At 37.3% G+C, this 8,501-nt stretch overlaps 1 pseudogene; it reads right to left on the bottom strand.

The window, feature by feature from the left end:
• Positions 1-7,638: 7,638 nt before the first annotated feature.
• On the bottom strand, positions 7,639-7,712 carry LOC115863945 (U4 spliceosomal RNA; annotated as a pseudogene).
• Positions 7,713-8,501: the final 789 nt, after the last annotated feature.

Here is an 8,501-nt window from a genome sequence, read left to right as displayed (position 1 = left end):
TCTGCCCTGGATTCTGGAGTATGTGCAATATTGTGTGTGCCCTTTAAGAGTGGAGTCTATTTCCCACAGCTTTCTGGGTCTTCTGAAAGTAAGCCCCACTGTCCTTCAAAGTCAAATGTTCTGGGGGCTTGTGTTCCTGATGCAGGACCCCCGGGCTGGGACATCCAATGTGGAGCTCAGACCCCTTGCTCCTTTGGGAGAACCTCTGCAGTTGTAATTATTCTCCCATTTGTGGGTTGCCACCTGGGAGCATGGGTGACTCCACCCCTTCTACCTGTCTTGTTGTGGTTCCTTCTTTATATCTTTAGTTGTAGAAGAACTTTTCTGGTAGGCTCCAGTCTTTCTCATCAATAGTTCCTCTGTAAATAGTTGTAATTTTGGTGTCCCTGTGACAGAAGAGCGCAGGGTTTTCCTACTCTACCATCTCCTTTCACACCCACCAACCACTAATTTAATATCTATCTTTTTATATTTGCCTGTTCTAGACCTTTCATATAAATGGAATCATACAAGGTGTAGGTCTTTGTGACTGGCTTTTTTTACTTAGCATGCTTTGATTGGTTTGCTATTTCTAAAAATTAGATTTTGTATCATTTTAATGTTAATTTCATAAAAATTAATTGGTTCACTTGGCATCTTAAAATATTTGTGTATAATTTCTACAACAAGGGGATCACTAATTACTTAGACATTTCAAATAATTTACAGTAAAATCATCTGGTTTTGCAGTAATTTTCTTTTTTCTTGTTGTTTGTTTATTTATTTATTTATTGTCTTATTAGTCATTCATTTTATACACATCAGTGTATACATGTCAGCCCCAGTCTCCCAATTTATGACACCACAACCCCCACCCACCGCCGCTTTCCACCGTTGGTGTCCATATGTTTTTCCTCTACTTCTGTGTCTCAATTTCTGCTTTGAAAACTGGTTCATCTGTACCATTTTCTAGGTTCCACATACATGTGTTAATATACGCTATTTGTTTTTGTCTTTCTGACTTACTTCACTCTGTATGACAGTTTCTAGATGCATCCGCGTCTCTACAAATGACCCAATTTCGTTCCTTTTTATGGCTGAGTAATAGTCCATTGTATATATGTACCATACCTTCTTTATCCATTCATCTGCTGATGGACATTTACGTTGTTTCCATGACCTGGCTATTGTAAATAGTGCTGCAATGAACATTGTGGTGCATGTGTCTTTTTGAATTACGATTTTCTTTGGGTATATGCCCAGTAGTGGGATTTCTGGGTCACATGGTAATTCTATTTTAAGTTCCGTAAGGAACCTCCATACTGTTCTCCATAGCGGCTGTATCAATTTACATTCCCACCAACAGTGCAAGAGGGTTCCCTTTTCTCCACACCCTCTCCAGCATTTGTTGTTTGTAGATTTTCTGATGATGCCCCTTCTAACTGGTGTGAGGTGATAGCTCATTGTAGTTTTGATTTGCATTTCTTTAATAATTAGCGATGTTGAGCAGCTTTCCATGTGCTTCTTGGCCATCTGTATGTCTTCTTTGGAGAAATGTCTATTTAGGTCTTCTGCCCATTTTTGGATTGGGTTGTTTGTTTTTTTAATATTGAGCTGCATGAGCTGTTTATATAATTTGGAGATTAATCCTTTGTCCGATGATTCAATGGCAAATATTTTCTCCCATTCTGAGGGTTGTCTTTTTGTCTTGTTTATGGTTTCCTTTGCTGTGCAAAAGCTTTTAAGTTTCATTAGGTTCCATTTGTTTATTTTTGTTTTTATTTCCATTACTGTATGAGGTGGATCAAAAAAGATCTTGCTGTGATTTATGTCAAAGAGTGTTCTTCCTGTTTTCTTCTAAGAGTTTTATAGTGTCCGGCCTTACATTTAGATCTCTAATCCATTTTGAGTTTATTTTTGTGTATGGTGTTAGGGAGTGTTCTAATTTCATTCTTTTACATGTAGCTGATCAGTTTTCCCAGCACCACTTATTGAAGGGAGTGTCTTTTCTCCATTGTATATCCTTGCCTCCTTTGTCATAGATTAGTTGACCACAGGGGCGTAGGTTTATCTTTGGGTTTTGTATCCTGTTCCATTGATGTATATTTCTGTTTTTGTGCCAGTACCATATTGTCTTGATTACTGTAGCTTTGTAGTATAATCTGAAGTCAGGGAGTCTGATTCCTCTGGCTTTGTTTTTTCCCCTCAAGACTGCTTTGGCTATTTGGGGACTTTTGTGTTTCCATACAAATTTTAAGATTTTTTGTTCTAGTTCCATAAAAAATGCCATTTTTAATTTGATAGGGATTCCATTGAATCTGTAGATTGCTTTGGGTAATATAGTCATTTTCACAATATTGATTCTTGGAATCCCAGAACATGGTATATCTCTCCATCTGTTGGTATCATCGATAATTTCTTTCAACAGTGTCTTATAGTTTTCTGAATACAGGTCTTTTGTCTCCCTAGGTAGGTTTATTCCTAGGTATTTTATTCTTTTTGTTGCAGTGGTAAATGGGAGTGTTTCCTTAATTTTTCTTTCAGATTTTTCATCATTAATGTAGAGGAATGCAAGAGATTTCTGTGCATAAATTTTGTATCCTGCAACTTTACCAAATTCATCGATTAGCTCTCGTAGTTTTCTGGTGGCATCTTTAGGATTCTCTATGTATAGTATCATGTCATCTGCAAACAGTGACAGTTTTACTTCTTCTTTTCCAATTTGTATTCTTTTTATTTCTTTTTCTTCTCTAATTGCCATGGCTAGGACTTCCAAACTATGTTGAATAATAGTGGTGAGAGTGGACATCCTTGTCTTGTTCCTGATCTTAGAGGAAATGGTTTCAGTTTTTCACCATTGAGAATGATGTTTGCTGTGGGTTTGTCATATATTACCTTTAATATGTTGAAGTAGGTTCCCTCTATGCCTGTTTCTGGAGGGTTTTTATCATAAATGGGTATTGAATTTTGTCAAAAGCTTTTTCTGCATCTATTGAGATGATCATAATGCTTTTATTCAATTTGTTAATATGCTGTATCACATTGATTGGTCTGCATATATTGAAGAATCCTTGCATCTCTGGGATAAATCCCACTGATTCATGGAGTATGATCCTTCTAATGTGTTGTTGGATTCCATTTGCTAGTATTTTGTTGGGGATTTTTCCATCTATGTTCATCAATGATATTGGTCTGTAATTTTCTTTTTTTGTAGTATCTTTGTCTGGTTTTGGTATCAGGGTGATGGTGGCCTCATAGACTGAGTTTGGAAGTTTTCCTCCCTCTGCAATTTTTGGAAGAGTTTGAGAAGGATGGGTGTTAGCTGTTCTCTAAATGTTTGATAGAATTCACCTGTGAAGCCATCTGGTCCTGGAATTTTGTTTGTTGGAAGATTTTTAATCACAGTTTCAATTTCATTACTCGTGATTGGTCGTTCATATTTTCTATTTCATCCTGGTTCAGTCTTGGAAGGTTATACCTTTCTAAGAATTTGTCCATTTCTTCCTGGTTGTTCCTTTTATTGGTGTAGAATTGCTTGTAATAGTCTCTTAGGATGCTTTGTATTTCTGCAATGTCTGTTGTAACTTCTCCTTTTTCATTTCTAATTTTATTGATTTGAGTCCTCTCCCTCTTCTGCTTGATGAGTCTGGCTAATGGTTATCAATTTTGTTTATCTTCTCAAAGAGCCAGCTTTTAGTTTTATTGATCTTTGCTATTGTTTTCTTTGTTTCTATTTCATTTATTTGTGCTGTGATCTTTATGATTTCTTTCCTTTTGCTGACATTGGGTTTTGTTTGTTCTTCTTTCTCTAGTTCTTTTAGGTGTTTATTTGAGATCTTTCTTGTTTCTTGAGGTAGGCTTTTATAGCTATAAACTTCCCTCTTAGAACTGCTTTTGCTGTATCCCATAGGTTTTGGATTGTTGTGTTTTCATTGTCATTTGTCTCCAGGTATTTTTTGATTTCCTTTTTGATTTCTTCAGTGATCTCTTATTTATTTAGTAACATATTGTTTAGCCTCCATGTGTTTGTGTTTTTTACGTTTTTTTCCTTGTAATTCATTTCTAATCTCATACCGTTGTGGTCTGAAATATGCTTGATATGATTTCAGTTTTCTTAAATATACTTAGGCTTGATTTGTGACCCAAGATGTGATCTATTCTGGTGAATGTTCCGTGTGCACTTGAGAAGAAAGTGTAATCTGCTGTTTTTGGATGGAATGTCCTATAAATATAAATGCAATTTATCTGGTCTATTATGTCATTTAAAGGTTCTGTTTCCTTATTTATTTTCATTTTGGATGATCTGTCCATTGGTTAAGTGAGGTGTTAAAGTCCCCCAGTATTACTGTGTTACTGTTGATTTTCTCTTTTATAGCTTTTAGCAGTTCCCTTATGTATTGAGGTGCTCCTATGTTGGGGGCATATATATTTATAACTGTTATATCTTCTTCTTAGATTGATCCCTTGATCATTACGTAGTGTCCTTCCTTGTCTCTTGTAACATTGTTTATTTTAAAGGCTATTTTATCTGAACATTGCCACTGCAGCTTTCTTTTGATTTCCATTTGCATGGATTATCTTTTCCCATCCCCTCATATTCAGTCTGTATGTGTTCCTAGGTCTGAAGTGGGTCTCTTGAAGACAGCATATAGATGGGTCTTGTTTTTGTATCCATTCAGCAAGCCTGTGTATTTTGGTTGGAACATTTAATCCATTCACGTTTAAGGTGATTATCGATATGTATGGTCTTATGACCATTTTCTTAATTGGTTTGGGTTTGTTTTTGTAGGTCCTTTTCTTCTCTTGTTTTTCCCACTTAGAGAAGTTCCTTTAGCATTTCTTGTAGAGCTGGTTTGGTGGTGCTGAATTCTCTAAGCTTTTGCTTGTCTGTAAAGCTTTGGATTTCTCCATTGAATCTGAATGAGATCCTTGCTGGGTAGAGTAATCTTGGTTGTAGGTTCATCACTTTAAGTGTATCATGCCACTTCCTTCTGGCTTGTAGAGTTTCTGCTGAGAAATCAGCTGTTAAGCTTATGGGAGTTCCCTTGTATGTTATCTGTCGTTTTTCCCATGCTGCTTTCAATAGTTTTTCTTTGTCTTTAATTTTTGCCAGTTTGATTACTGTGTTTTTCGGTGTGTTTCTCCTTCGGTAAATCCTGTATGGGACTCTCTGTGCTTCCTGGACTTGGGTGGCTATTTCCTTTCCCATGTTAGGGAAGTTTTTGACTATAACCTCTTCATATATTTTCTCGAGTCCTTTCTCTCTCTGTTCTCCTTCTGGGACCCCTATAGTGTGAATGTTTTTGCGTTTAATGTTGTCCCAGAGGTCTCTTAGGCTGTCTTCATATCTTTTTATTTTTTTTCTTTATTCTGTTCCGCAGCAGTGAATTCCATCATTCCGTCTTCCAGGTCACTTATCCGTTCTTCTGCCTCAGTTATTCTGCTATTGATTCCTTTTTGTGTATATTTCATTTCACTTACTGTATTGTTCATCCCTGTTTGTTTGTTCTTTAATTGTTCTATATCTTTGTTAAATATTTCTTGCATGTTTTTGATCTTTGCCTCCATTCTTTTCCCAAGGTCTTGGATCATCTTCACTATCATTATTCTGAATTATTTTTTTGGAAGGTTGCCTATATCCACTTCATTTCATTGTTTTTCTGGGGTTTTATCTTGTTCCTTCATCTGGTACATAGCCCTCTGCCTTTTCATCTTGTTTCTCTTTCTGTGAATGTGGTTTTTGTTCCACAGGCTGCAGGATTGTAGTTCTTCTTGCTTCTGCTGTCTGCCCTCTGGTGGATTAGGGTATCTAAGAGGCTTGTGCGAGTTTCCTGATGGGAGGGACTGGTGGTGGTTAGAGCTGACTGTTGCTCTGATGGGCAGAGCTCAGTAAAACTTTAATCTGCTTGTCTGCTGATGGGTGGGGCTGGGGTCCCTCCCTGTTGGTTATTGGGCCTGAGGCACCCCAACACTGGAGCCTACCTGGGCTCTTTGGTGGGGCTATTGGCTGACTCTGGGAGGGCTCACACCAAGGAGTACTTCCCAGAACATCTGCTGCCAGTGTTCTTGTCCCTTGGTGAGCCACAGCTGCCCCCCACTCTGCAGGAGACTCTCCAACACTAGCAGGTAGGTCTGGTTCAGTCTCCTATGGGGTCACTGCTCCTTTCCCTTGGTCCCGATGCACACACTACTTTGTGTGTCCCCTCCAAGAGTGGAGTCTCTATTTCCTCAGTTCTGCCGAAGTCTTGTAATGAAATCAAATCCTGCTAGCCTTCAAAGTCTGATTCTCTAGGAATTCCTCCACCTGTTGCCAGACCCCCAGCTTGGGAAGCCTGACGTGTGGCCCAGAATCTTCACTCCAGTGGGTGGACTTTTGTGGTATAAGTGTTCTCCAGTTTGTGAGTCACCCAGTTAGCAGTTATGGGATTTGATTTTATTGTGATAGCGCCCCTCCTACCATCTCATTACAGCTTCTCCTTTGTCTTTGCATGTGGTGTGTCTTTTTTGGTGAGTTCAAGTGTCTTCCTGTCGATGATTGTTCAGCAGTTAGTTGTGATTCTGGTGTTCTCAAAAGAGGGAGTGAGAGCATGTCCTTCTAGTATGCCATCTTGAACCAATCTCAATTCTGTAGTAATTTTGTTAAGCGCTTTTCTCTCTCCGAAAAGTTCAGCAGGTCCCCAAGACCGTCTTTGCTTCTGACACTTACTTCATGTTCTGAGGTCTCCAAGACCACCATCAGGTTTAAGAATTCACTAGAATGAGTCACAGCACTCAGTAAAGCTGGTATACTCACAGTTACAGTTTATTACAGTGAAAAGAACAAGTTAAAATCAACCAAGGGAACAGGCACATGGAGCAGGGTACGGAGACACAACTACAGAGTTTCCCATTGTCGTTTTCAAGAAGAGTCCTGCAGACAGTGCTTACTTCTCCCAGTAATGGTATGTGGCAATATACATGGAATATTGCAACCAAGGAAGCTCACCCAAGCCTTGGTGTCCAGTTTTCATCTGGCCTTGGTCATGTAGACATGGTTGACCATCTGTGTGACTGATCTTAGTCTGTAGCTCCTCCAGAGCTCCTTATCTGCTGCCATGTGGCCCAAAGCACCCTCCCCCAACCATAAATCATATTATTAGCAGAGACTATGTGGCATGACCCAAGGACCCCAGGTAAACAAAAACATTCTTATCAGGCAGGATATGCCAGAGGTTTAGAGGTTACCTTCAAGGAGTTGAGGGAAAAAGGGCAAGACTGGTTTTAGGGCAAGGTTAGTCTTTTACTGTGCACCACTTATAGCTGAAAATGCATTTCAAATTTTTGTTTCTTAAATTAATTTTGCTTGTATTTTCCCAGGCAATTTGTGTTTTATCAACTTTTTCAAATTTTGGTTGAAATGTAATCTTATGTATTTTCTTATGTATTTTCTATTTTAATTGTCTCTGTTTTTTAAAAAAAATCCATTTTCTCCTTTCTAAGCTTTAAATTTATATTTTTAGTAACTTTTGTTACTGAAATTTGTCCATTTTATTATAATTTTTCTTTCCTTAGATCTACAAAAGTTAATTCAACAGTTCCTATAGTTACTTATTCATTATTTTTATGCTTATTTTTAATGTCTCCTGTTTCTTAAGTTTGTTTTATTGTTTTATTACCCCCAAATTCTTTTCGATTATCAATAATTGTGCCTCAGATAAACCTCATTGGCTATAATACTGCCACTGCATAAAGTTGAAAATCTTGAATTACGTGCCTTATTTATTAACACTTCTTTTTAAATTTAGTAATAGAAGTCTTCACTACTATGAAATATTCTGGAACATCACAGATTTTTTTTCCAAAATTTTAATCTTGTTTTATTTTAATTAAACTTTAAAATTTTGCAGTAGTTGTAGATTCACCTGCATTTGTAAGAAATAATATGGAGAGATCTCCCATGTATATACTTTGCCAAGTTTGACCCAGTGATAATATCTTGCAAAACTATAGTACAGGATATTGACATTGATACACTCAATATACAGATCATTTTTATCACCACGAGAATCTCTCAGGTTGCCCTTTTATATACATACCCACTTCTATCTCACTCAGCACTGTTAACTCTTAGCAACTACTATAATTTCTGTAATTTTGTCATTTCAAGACTGTTATATAAATGGAGTCATATAATATGTAATCTTTTGGGATTGACTTTTTTTTTCATTCATCTTAAGTCTATGGAGATTCATCCAAAATGTTGTATCAGTAGTTTGATCCTTTTTATTGCTGAGTAGTATTCCATGGTAAATAAACCACAGTTTGCTTAACCGTTCACCTTTTGGAAGACATTTGGGTTGTTTCCAGTTTTGAGCTATAAAGCTGCTATGAGCATTTGTGTATAGGTTTTTGGGTGAACATAATCTTCATTTCTCTGGGATAAATCCCCAGGAATGCAATTGCTAGGTTGTATGGTAGTTGCATGTTATTTCTTTTTCAAAGTGTTTGTACCATTTTACGTTTCCACCAGCAATGCATTAGTC

The sequence above is a fragment of the Globicephala melas genome, chromosome 6, assembly GCF_963455315.2.
Source record: "Globicephala melas chromosome 6, mGloMel1.2, whole genome shotgun sequence".
Classification (NCBI taxonomy): Eukaryota; Metazoa; Chordata; class Mammalia; order Artiodactyla; family Delphinidae; genus Globicephala; species Globicephala melas.
This window is presented reverse-complemented; position numbering and strand designations above follow the sequence as displayed.